The sequence below is a fragment of the Cricetulus griseus genome, chromosome 8, assembly GCF_003668045.3.
Source record: "Cricetulus griseus strain 17A/GY chromosome 8, alternate assembly CriGri-PICRH-1.0, whole genome shotgun sequence".
NCBI classification, from domain to species: Eukaryota; Metazoa; Chordata; class Mammalia; order Rodentia; family Cricetidae; genus Cricetulus; species Cricetulus griseus.
Genome location: NC_048601.1, coordinates 44,283,557 through 44,295,607, shown reverse-complemented (window position 1 = coordinate 44,295,607; position 12,051 = coordinate 44,283,557).

The following is a 12,051-nucleotide window of genomic DNA, read 5'->3' as shown; positions in this document are numbered from 1 at the left end:
AGCATTCTGCAATGCATGGATATGAAAACATATATACCAAATTCACAGGACACTGCTTAAACAATTGAGGCCAGTGTATGGCACACATATGAGAATAAGGCCTCAAGACAAGGGATTCAGCTCCCACGTTAAACTAGGAAACAAAAGTGAACACAAATTAAGGAGAAAGGTTACTAAGGTCAGAGCAGAAAACAATAAAACAAAAACAACACGGGGGGGGGGAAATCAATGAAACCAATATGTGATTCGTCAAGGTTTTAAAAAATGGATTAAGTTCTAGTTACAGCACTTGGAAAAAAGCAAGAAAACACAAATTGCTGATGTCAGAGTTGAGGCAGGTGGCACCGATGTTGTTTTAATAGACACAGAAGGGAATGCCACAAAGCTAATAAAACAGGATGAGGACAAACTCCTCGAAAGACACAAGCTGCATCATTTACTCAGAAAGAAACAGATAATTAGAACAGCTATGTATCTACCAAAAAAAATGGAATATAACTAATCATTCTTCAAAGAAAATCCCCAGCTCAAATGGCTTCGCAGGCTTATTCTATACAACACACACAAGAAAAAAAAACAACCCACCAACCTCATGTGAACTGTAGACGAGAGAGGGAGGGAGGGAGGGGGAGGAGAGAGAAAGAGAGAGAGAGAGAGAGAGAGAGAGAGAGAGAGAGAGAGAGAGAGAGAGAGAGTGTGTGTGCATGTGTGTGCCAGTATGTAAGTACTTCCCTATTAGGTCAGTAACTCTCATGAATATAAATGCAAAAATTCTAAACAAAATGTTAACAAGGGTAACACATGCATGTCTTAAGTGACAATACTTCACAGCAAAGTGGAGTTTATCTTGAAAATGCATGGTTGACATAACGTGTAAGGGTCAATCAACACATTTCACAACAAAACTGAGAATGTAAATTTGGGGCTAGTGCGACGGCTCAGTGGTTTAGAGTACCTGTTGCCCTTGCACAGGACAGGGGCTGGATTCCAGCACCCACACAGTGACTCACAAACATCTATGACTCTAGTCCAAGGATCAGATACCATATCTGACCCCTTCATGTACTGCACATAGACACACACAGGTAAAACACTCTTACACATAAAGTAAATAAATGTATAAAGTCTTAAAGTAAATCCACAACACTATTAATAGATGCACAGAGGTATCTGTCATAACCTACTATTTATATCCAAACTTTAAAAAATGGAGACACTCCAAGCAATGTTAGGGAGTTTCCTCTCACACAGGAACTTACAAAAACTCGCAGTTAATATTATACTCAACTGTGACAGACCAAACATTTTCCCATTAATGTAAGGGAAAGAGCACTGGGAGCTGCTCTCATCACTTGTTTAATATAATGTTAGAGCCTATCACCAAGGCAATAAGGTTAAGAAAAGAAAAATAATTTCTAGATTGGAAAAGAAGTTAACATCATGTTCAGTCTCAGACAATAATCTATACTTACTAAACCTGATGGGACTTCCCCAAAGGGCTACTAGAGTGGGTGAATTTAGCAAAGTTTCAAAGTTCAGAAACAGTTTACAAAATTCAATCCATTTTCTTTTTATGCTGGGAGGGGACGGTTCTTGAAATACAATTTATAATAGTTTAAAAACATGAAATGCTGACAAATAAATCTGACAAGCAATATACATGGACAAATACAGATCTTTGAAAAGAAACCAAGGGAGACACAAACGTTCTGGTTTCATTTCTGTTGTTGTGGCAAAATATGTGGATAAAAGGCAACATAGGAGGAAGGACTTATCGGGTTCAGAATTCTAGGATACAGTCCATTACTGCAAGGAAGTCCAGGCAGGAACTCAGCTTCACACCCACAGTCCAACAGAAAGAGGAAATGCATGGCCCCTTGCTTTCTGTAGCTCAGCTAGCTTCCTCTATGTCCCTATAGTCCAGGGCCCAGCCATAAAATGATGTCACCATTCTTAACTGTGAGTCTTCACAGTTAAGAGAATGTCCCACAGACATGCCCACAGGCCGACCTGATGTAGATAATTCCTCAGCAAGACTCTCATCTTGATTGTGTCAAGTTGACAAACTAATTAGCTCGCCAGCAGTGGTGGCACATGCCTTTCATCCCAGGGAGGTAGGCAGAGGCAGGTGGATCTCTATAAGTTTGAGGCCAGTCTGGTCTACAGAGTGAGTTCCAGGACAGCCAAGGCTGTTACACAGAGAAACCGTGTCTCAAAACAAAAACAAAACAGAAAACAAAGCAGCTCACCAAAATAAATGAGAAGCTCCACCCTCTTTAGGAGGAGACAAAGCTCTGAATATTTTAATTATTCATTGCATGATCCCAATTAAAAATTCAGCAGGCATTTTTTTGCAGAAGTTGATAAGTTTATTCTCAAACACATATTTAAATGGTAATGACTCAAAAAAATCAAGTTTTGGAAAAATAATAAAACTGCGTAAAAAGAATAAAAAGAACACTTTTTAAAGGTTCATTGTAAAACCACAATAATCAATGCAATATGGCATTAAGATCCTGAAATAGATAGTGGGACCGAGGACAGAATCCAGAAATAGACCCACAGATGATGGACAATTAGTTTTGACCAAGATATAAAAGCAACTGAGTAAACAATAAGGCTAACAAAGGGTGCTAGACAAGTTGAGTATTTATGGGGGGGGGGAGAAGAACCTTCAATATGTACTTCAGAATATTTGTAAAAAATTAAATGTAGAACATAAAAAAAATACTAAACATAAAATCCAAAAACCACTTGAAGAAAATATGAAAGACAAATCTTTATGATCTGGTTTAGGCAAGAATTTGTAAAACTATGATCCCTTTAATAATCAAAATAAAAAATGAGACTTGAAAAATTAAAATCCTGCCGTTAGTGGTGCACGCCTTTAATCCCAGCACTCAGGAAGCAGGGCAGGCGGATCTCTGGGAATTCGAGGCCAGCCTGGTCTCCAGAGTGAGTGCCAGGATAGACTCCAAAAGCTATACAGAGAAACCCTGTCTCGAAAAACAAAAAACAAAAAACAAAAAAAAAAAAGAAAGAAAAAAATTTAAAATCCTTTGCTTTTTAAAATACAATAAAGGAACTAGCATAATGGCTCAGTGGGTAAAGGCACTTGCCACCAAGCCTGATGACCTCGGTCTGATCACCAGGAAATGCATGGTGGAAGGCGAGAAACAACTCCCACAAGGTGGTTTCTAACCTCTACACATATGCTGTGGCGCGTGCAGTACACACATGCACACACATACACATACAAATAAAATCTGTGAAAAAAAACAATAAAGAATCAAAAGACTTACATGATGAGAAAATATGTGCATACTTTTTTTTTTACATGAAGTATGTTTATTAGGAAAAACACTCCTAAGACTCATAGGCCATTGTCCTGAACACTGAATGCTAGGTCAGGGGCAGTCAGTGACTGCATAGAAAGAGGACACTATGACAGTACCCACTGAGTTCTGCTTACCACACAAAAGGAGCTCTAAGGCAGTTTAATTTCAAACCACAAAAGCTGCATCTGTGACATAAATAGCATTCAAAAGCATGATGACCCTCAAGAATGCCAACTCTCAAAAGTCAGTAATAACACAGCCTACTGAAAAATATGGGCAAAAAATGGATAAGTTCATCAGTAAAGGACACATAAAAATGGCAGATAAGCATCTGAAAAAATGGCCTACATTAGTTATTTCCAGCCGAGTAGAATTCTGTCAGCTACGCTGTCTGCAACAATGGCAAAATACACCATTCCCCTATGTCTAAAATCTTATGATGATGACCTCCCAAGCATCTTTCTCAGGAATTGTCTTGCATATATAAAGCACTTGAAAATGGGGCTAACAGAAAAAAGACAAAAGAAAGATGTGAGCTACACTGTGCAGTAGTTCTGACACACAATCGGGGAACAGAGTGCTATGGAAGGGGAGAAACAGCAGCAGAGCAGAGTGGTCCAGACTAGACAGGAGTAATGGAAGGAAGGTGGCATCATCAGGGGGCTTTCTGTGAGATGCTAAAGCTTACTGCCTGTAATGCCGAATCAGACCTTGTATGATCTTAGGTGGGTCAGGCAGAAACAAGCCAAAGTGCCACCAGTAACCTGAGTAGTTCCCACTATGTTCCATCTCCTAAAGCCTCCACTCCTTTTCCCATGCCCCACACACTATGGACCTAGGTTCCAAAACTGGAAGGTTTTCGGGGTGGGGGGATAGGGTAAAGAATGACAGAAACCATATCCAGAACCACAACAACAAACTGGAAAAACCAACAAATAGTAGGGGGTATCCTGAATGATGGACATCTTGGTTCCATAGCTTAAAACACTGTAAAAGAATGTGCCTCAAAAGCTACATCTTAGGAAATATAGACTGACAGGGGATGTACTTTCGTATGCTGTGAATATATGTTTCTCTTATTGGTTGGTGAATAAATGCTGATTGGCCAGTAGCCAGGCAAGAAGTGTAGGTGGGGCTACAAGGCTAGGAATGCTGGTAAGAGGAAAACAGAGAAAGAGTTGTGAGAGAGATGCCATGTAGCTACCAGGAAGATAGGATGCTGGTCATTCTCCAGTAAGCCAAGACTACATGGAGATACATAGATTAATAGAAATGGGTTAATAATTAAGAGAGCGCTAGCCAGTAAGAAGCCTGAGCCATTTGGCTAAACAATTTATAATTAATATAAGCCTCTGTGTATTTATTTGGGACTAAAGGGCTTCGGGATCAGGTGGAACAGAAAATTCCATTAACAAGAGACAATTACAACATTCTGTTCACTGTTTAATTGCACGTATGTGTGCTGAAAGGTCCATCTACGTGTGAGAGTGTGCACACATGTGGAAGCCAGAGGACAACCTTGGAAGTCATTCCTCCGGCCCTCTCTACCTTGTTTCTCTCATTGGCTTGGAGTTGCCTGTTAGTCTAGGTTAGGCTGGCCAGCCAGTGAGCCCATCTTGGCTTCCCCAGCACTGTGACTATAAGGACACATCACTAGGCCTGGCTTTTTGACATGGATTCTTGAGCTCAATTCAGGTCTGCTTGATTGTGAGGTAATCACTTTACCAACTGTGTTATCTCCCCAGATCCTGGTTGGTTTATGAGTGAAGAGAGGAAGTAGAGGCGAGGATGAAGTGGCAGGACATGAGGTCCTAACCATGGCTAGTTTCAAGCATCACGGGAGGACTGATGGTGGAGTCGGGTGTGTTAATCTTCTGACCTCAGGGCAGCACCCACATCCTGCTGGGTCCTTCATAATAAGTGAGGATCACAACACTAGTTAGCTTAACCACTGGTGGGTGTTCACTGGGCTTTTGAGTGGAATGGAAAGGCCACAGAAAAGGAGGCTCCAAGCTCTGAATCTTCCGATGTGAGCGCATAACCCTGAGTAACTGCAGACACCAGGAAAGTAAAAGGGGGCCACTGTGGGTGTGGGGGCAGGATGAGCAACAGAGAGGAAATAGCAGGGTACACATGATCTGATGGGATGGGAACGGAGACAAATACAGATGGAGGAGGGTGAAATAACAGTAAAGATGGCTGAAATGCCATAAGAAAGAATACTATTGACTGTCTACCTAAAAATATCTATAATACACGTGCCAGTGACTAAATAGACAAATACAATTTAAATGAAATGCTCCCATCTTGGCTGGCAATACTCTCCTCAAAAGTCATGGACTAACAAAGATCCCAGCATGAGGCATGAGAAGCCCTCTGCTGTGAGGACCTCTTTGAGATGTTAGTCGGGGACTCTCAGAACATTATAGGTTATTGCCTCTGGTTATCCCCCAGAGGTGGAAGATAAGTCACTATTGCTGAAGACACCATACACTTCAAACACAGTGCCCAGAGGACCCAAAGTGGATATGAGTCAAAAGCCTCCTCCTTGACTATAAGCTCTCATGATACCGCCATGCAAGTTTCCAAAGGAGGGAAGCAACCAATAGTCCTACCTACCTATGCCACCTAAGAATCACAACGACCAGCATAGCAAATAACCCTAAGAGTGCAGGAGTGGCACATGTAACTTGGTGGTAACCAACAGCTCTCTAATTAGACTTAAGATATGCACAATAAAAGGAAAATGATGCCTAGTACTGGAAATCTAGCCAGCTAATTCGCAGCTAAGGAAGCTATGGACCATGGAGGAGAAGCCACAGCCACCACTTTACTAAACCAACCAAACCTCTAACTATATTCTAAACATTATCTTTAGACCTACAGATAAGTCCAGTTCTCACCCCACCTCATCAAGGAAACTTCTCTATGCAATTGGTGAAGACCATTATAGAAAATCACAAACCAAAATCACAACCAAAATGCAGAGTTGTGGAGCCAGTCCCAACTGATACATCTACAACACAACCTTTGCACCTAAGGCTCAGGGATCACTGTAGAAAAGGCAGGTACAGCCGGGGCGTTGGTGGCGCACGCCTTTAATCCCAGAACTCGGGAGGCAGGGTGATCTCTGTGAGTTCGAGGCCAACCTGGTCTCCAGAGCAAGTGCCAGGATAGGCTCCAAAGCTACACAGAGAAACCCTGCCTAGAAACTCCCCCCCCCAAAAAAAAGAAAGGCAGGTACAAAGATCATCAGAGCCAGAGGAACAGGAAGTCTGCCGTGAGACTGTTTCCTAGAAATGCCAGAAAATCTACACCCATGAAGTCTCACCAACATAGCTGCCTAACCATGACCTAACTAAGGACAACACCAGCACCAACAACCTGAGGAAAGGCCAGGACCTTGAAATGGTCAGCCTTGAAAAATATGCATGTATGTATGTATATTAAAAATTAAAGTAAAAGAGGACATGAATTTAAAAGAGAAAAAGGCAGGCATATGAGAGTGTTTAGAGGGAGAGAAGGACGGGGAAAATGACATAATTACAATATAGTTAAAAAAAAACTATTAAAAAAAAAACTAGCCAATCTTCCTCATGTGGAGGCATGGCTTTAAGTCAACCGAGAATTCAACATATTAAACAAACAGTGGTAGAAATTTGATGGCAACGATATATCACTGTTGATCCTATATGACCCTTTTCAATGCTGGAAATACCTGTCCACTGTAGTGTACCTTCTAGAAAAGCTCTCATCTGTTCAGAGGCAAATGTGTGATGGTGTTATACACATGCTACCTAACACCCCTACAAAATACTTCATGCAACTGTAGACAGGGACCTTGAGCCTCAGAATATCTTCAGGTGATTTAAGAAATGTATAGAATACAGTGTTGTTTTTCCCCCCTTCTCAATGTTGTAGTAGGAGGTACAGTCCATTTAACACATCACACTGATGGTTTCCCTGCAATTATCTGTCAGTTATTAATAACTGATGGCTAGAGAGATGGCTCAGTGGTTAATAGTTCATGCTCTTGCAGAGGACTCAGGTTCAGTTTCTAGCACCCACATCTGGCAGCTCACATCTGCCCATAATTCAAGTTCCAGGGGTCCCAGCATCTCTGACCTCTGAAGGCACCCACAACACACAGTGCATAAAACTACCCACCCCACACACATCATTTTTTCAATTGAGATAGTCACCTTACCCTTCCACTTTGTTCTGTCTGAACCTAGCTTATATCATTACCACTCTATGAAGTTGGGTATTTCTGTAGAAGTACCTAGATGATGCACACAAAACACCCCAGTGCATTACTGCATGCCAACAAATGACAGCTTTGTGAGTACTCACTGAAACCCTCTATATGTCCTCCAAAACTCACATTAGTATTCTCCTGCTACAAATCCTGAAGCCCACACAAGAGGCAAGCCTATACGTGTGACCATATGGAAAATGTGACTGGCTTCTGTGGCCATTCTCTGAAGTCAGACTGACATTCAGAAAACTATGAGCAGAAGTATGTATCTGGACAGCTATCCGTCCTTTAATAAGGTCACAGTGCTGGTTTTAATTTAGTACAAATTGGATTTTATTTTGTATTATTTGCAATTCTGTTTTCTTGGGCCACTCACGGGACTGTACAACTATCCAAATTACCTAGTTGAGGAAATTTCCATCACTCTTTGAGCAAATGCTACACCCGTGCCCAGCCCTGCTCCAATCTCCTCCCCAACTAACTTTGTCTCTATGAATTTGCAAAGAACAAGGCTTGTGCACTAGAAACATGAAACCAGTGACCACTGCACATGGTCATGTGACATTACCTAAGTGGCACCCTAAACTAACTGTAGCTGCCCCAATACAAACTCAAGGCATCCGGTCACACCGTATGTTTTCAATGTTTGCATTACAAACACGGAATCAAGAGAAATATAATCACTCCTTAAAAACCTAACTTCTGTCTATATTGCTGTCTTGCCTTGCTGGTGGGGTAATGTGGCCCCAGGTTTCATGGCAGTTCCTTGCTTCTTTAAGAGTGCCATAAATCAGGCTTGGAGTGATGGTTCAGCAGTTAAAAACATTGGCTGTTCTTCCAGAGGTCGTGAGTTCAATTCCCAGCATCCACATGGTGGCTCACAACCATCTGTAATGAGATCTGGTGCCCTCTTCTGGTGTGAAGTCATACATGCAGACAGAACAATGCAGTCATAATAAATAAATAAATCTAAAAAAAAAAAAAAAAAAAAAAAGAGTGCCACAAGTCTGGTGCACATATTTTACAACACATGGCTAGTGTGTGCATGCATGTAGGCTGTCTTATCTGGTATTGGGTCAGCTGGGACCAAACTGTTCTTGTCTTCAGTGGCTGTTGTTTGCTAGGCTGAGGGATGAGCATCTGAGCATCTGACTGACACATCTGTCCCCAGTCATCATCTTCAGTGATCACTAATTACACGCCACCCATGTACATACCTTGTGCCTTGTTTTCTATTAGTAGGTCTTATTTAACTGACTCTTCCTTACAACAGGCTGTTGAGATTTGGAGGGTCAGAGGTTCAGGGTAAAGGAACTTTCCCAGGGACACATAGATGATGACTGATTTGGGTGTGAGCCAGGGTATATCTAATTCCAAAACCCATTTGCATTCTTGAAGGTATGGCTGACTGCCACAGAGTAGCCCAGTGCTATGATCTGATAACCCAACATTCAATGGGTCCAAACACTGGCTCACTGCTTCTAAGAGTCAAGATGGGCTGTCAATGCAATCTTTTCCAACTTGGCATTCCTTGCACCCACAAGCAAATGACCAGACAGAAACCTGAGGCAGTGGCCAAAATGGCTTCCACGAAGACGGGACCCATGGCCACAGCTGCACGTGTCAGTGTGCCAACTAGTCCCTCTGAGCAGGCTGGTTCACATTACCAGTCACACCATGTAGATCAAAGAGGTGGCATAACAGATGGAGGCAGTTTTCCAACTCTTCTATCTATATGCAAAAGAAAGAATTACTTACAAACAAAATGGAAAATTTTATTGGGAAAAAAAGTCTCATCTGCCTTTAACATGAGACATTCAACTTGGTTACCTAAGAAAATATTTAAAGGCCTTGCCTGAAGTAAAAAGAATACAAGTTGATCCTGGCCGATGAAATGTTAATGGCTTTTCCTTAAGTATTAATCTATTGAACAGATGCTAAGAGGGAAAGCTGTAGACAAATGAATGCTACCACAGTAATGATTTACATGTCCTACTGCTGCTGATCTTATTTGATTCTGGGTAAATGATTAAAGCAAACCTCAGGTCCCAAGGAGAAGTGCATCAGAATAAATAGGCATCAGCAGAAACGATAGAAAAAATATATTTTATATATAATATATACTATAAATATAAAAATATAAATATATTTTTATATATAATATAAATCACAAGGAAACTATGGAGTCTTTTTTCCTCGCTTTCTCTAAAGATTATCTCTCTCTGTTTGGGAAACAAACCCATTTAAACTCCATTTTTTTCCTCACATAAAAACTAAACTGCAGACTCAGAGACCCTAGGAAATCAATACCCCATCTTGTAAATGTGAACATTCTAGATTTCAAGAGGTTAAATGACTTGTTGAGTGATTTATATTCATAACAAATGCCATCAATATTCCAACTCAGTGGGGAGGGGTCTGGTCTGAAATGAGAGGACCTGGGCCCTACTTCTCATTCAGCCATGACTGAGTCTGTAAGACCTCAGTGTTGGATTAGCTGGTTTTGAAAAATCCTTTCCCCCTTGAAGAGGCTATCATTCTCTGTCCTGAGCACCTGCTGTTTACTGTTGGTTGTCTTTATAAACTCAATCACTTTCTCATCTCAAGAGTCAGATTTTGGGGCTGGAAAGATGGCTGTTACTAAAGTACTAGCCTTGCAGAAGGACCTGACTTTGATCCTTAGGACACATGCTAAAATAAAATAGCCAGGTACAGCAAAGATTGCTTGTAAACCCAGTTCTAGGGAGGAGGAGACAGATGGATCCCTGGGGCTAGCTAGCCTGGCAGCCAGTCCATTAGGCAAGCTCCAAGCCAGTGGGAGAGTGGCACCTGAGGATTGATACTCTAGGTTGTTTTCTGCCCTACACACACACACACACACACACACACACACACACACACACACACACACACACACAGGAACATGTACACTCCACATGTACACACTGCTTCATCTGCAAAGTATTACAGATGGCCATGGCTATGTAGCTATTACATTAAATAACACTTTGTTATTTAACACAGTTTGGCATCTGGGTGCTCAGTATATGGAAGCTACCTTTAATATCAACCCAAAGAACCCACTGATGGTGTCTTCATGGACTGTAAGGAATTTCCTTCTCTGGGCAAGTAGAGCCCACGTGGTGCCAAGATCTCATTGTCTAGGGCTATGTATCTGGCTTTAAAAAAAAAAAGAAAAGAAAAAGAACCCTTTCCCATTCTCTCACTGAGAGTGGGAGTCCATCACACTGTGCTTGCTATGGTGTAGGTCTAGAAAGCTATTCAGAGGAGGCCAACCTACATGCCAGGAACACTTGTACTTCTTCCCTCTTTCTATCTTTGCCTGGGATATCTGTGGTCCACTGAGATCATAAGGGTAGGGAAATACTTGTTCTCTGAGCCAATAAATAAGTAACACCAGTGACCATTCACCTCCAAACTTGTCTCTGCTACCATGGTTCACAACACAGTTCCTAACCAGCACATCCTCAAAACACACTGCTCCTTTTCTGTCACATATAGGACTGCCTAGTCAGCCCCTTCCTCTTGACTACCTATGAGTACCAAGAAAGATTCCCTTTAGATTTTTGCAAAAATGTCCAAACTCTATTCAAAGGCCTTGCCACTCACAGTGGGGCCAACGGCCAATATTGGTGTCACTATCTAGGCCCATTCTGGACATACTGAGTCAGAACTGCATTTTAAAGGGATCCGCAGTGATTTCCAAATACAAGGTCTGGGGCTCTGGACTTAACTTTCAGGTTCTGCTCTCTGTCTTTGACTTTCATGTTGTCCACGTTGACTTTCAATTTGCCATCCTCCTGATTCTGATTCAGTTTTCTGGGTGCTGAGACCACAGGTACACACCACCACAAGGATTTTGTTATCCCTCTTAACCCCTGCTGGCAGAATAACTCTGCTTATCACAGCTCTCCTCATACCCTCTTCTTCTCCAGCACTGTTTGAGATCCCTTTTCTGTCACAGGCTAAGATCTGACTCTGTGATGGGATCTTAGGAATGCCAATCAAAAGACCCATTGTGCATGTAGTTTTTTTCTTTTTTTTTTTTTTTTTTAATGAGTATATCTGAAAGACAACACAGCCCTTAATTCTGGTATTACCATGCTAAGCCATGAGGATAGTGATAGATGCGTGCCCATGCATGCGCATGCGCACACATTCACATGCATGCACACACACACATGCACAATATTTAGGGACTAGTTAGATGGACAGAAATAAAAGAATATTTTGAAAAGAAATAAAAACAGATGATAGAAACAGTTAAGTGCCAGGAAGCAGATGAACAGAAGCTGGTGACAGAAAGGTAGCCAGGCTGCCCCAAAAACCTTAAATAAAAGGGCCTGTTTGTGACAGCTGGTGCAGACACAGTGGGCCCAGCAGGATCAAAGGTGTTTAAGGACCAAACCATAGGACTGGCCATTTCAGACTAAC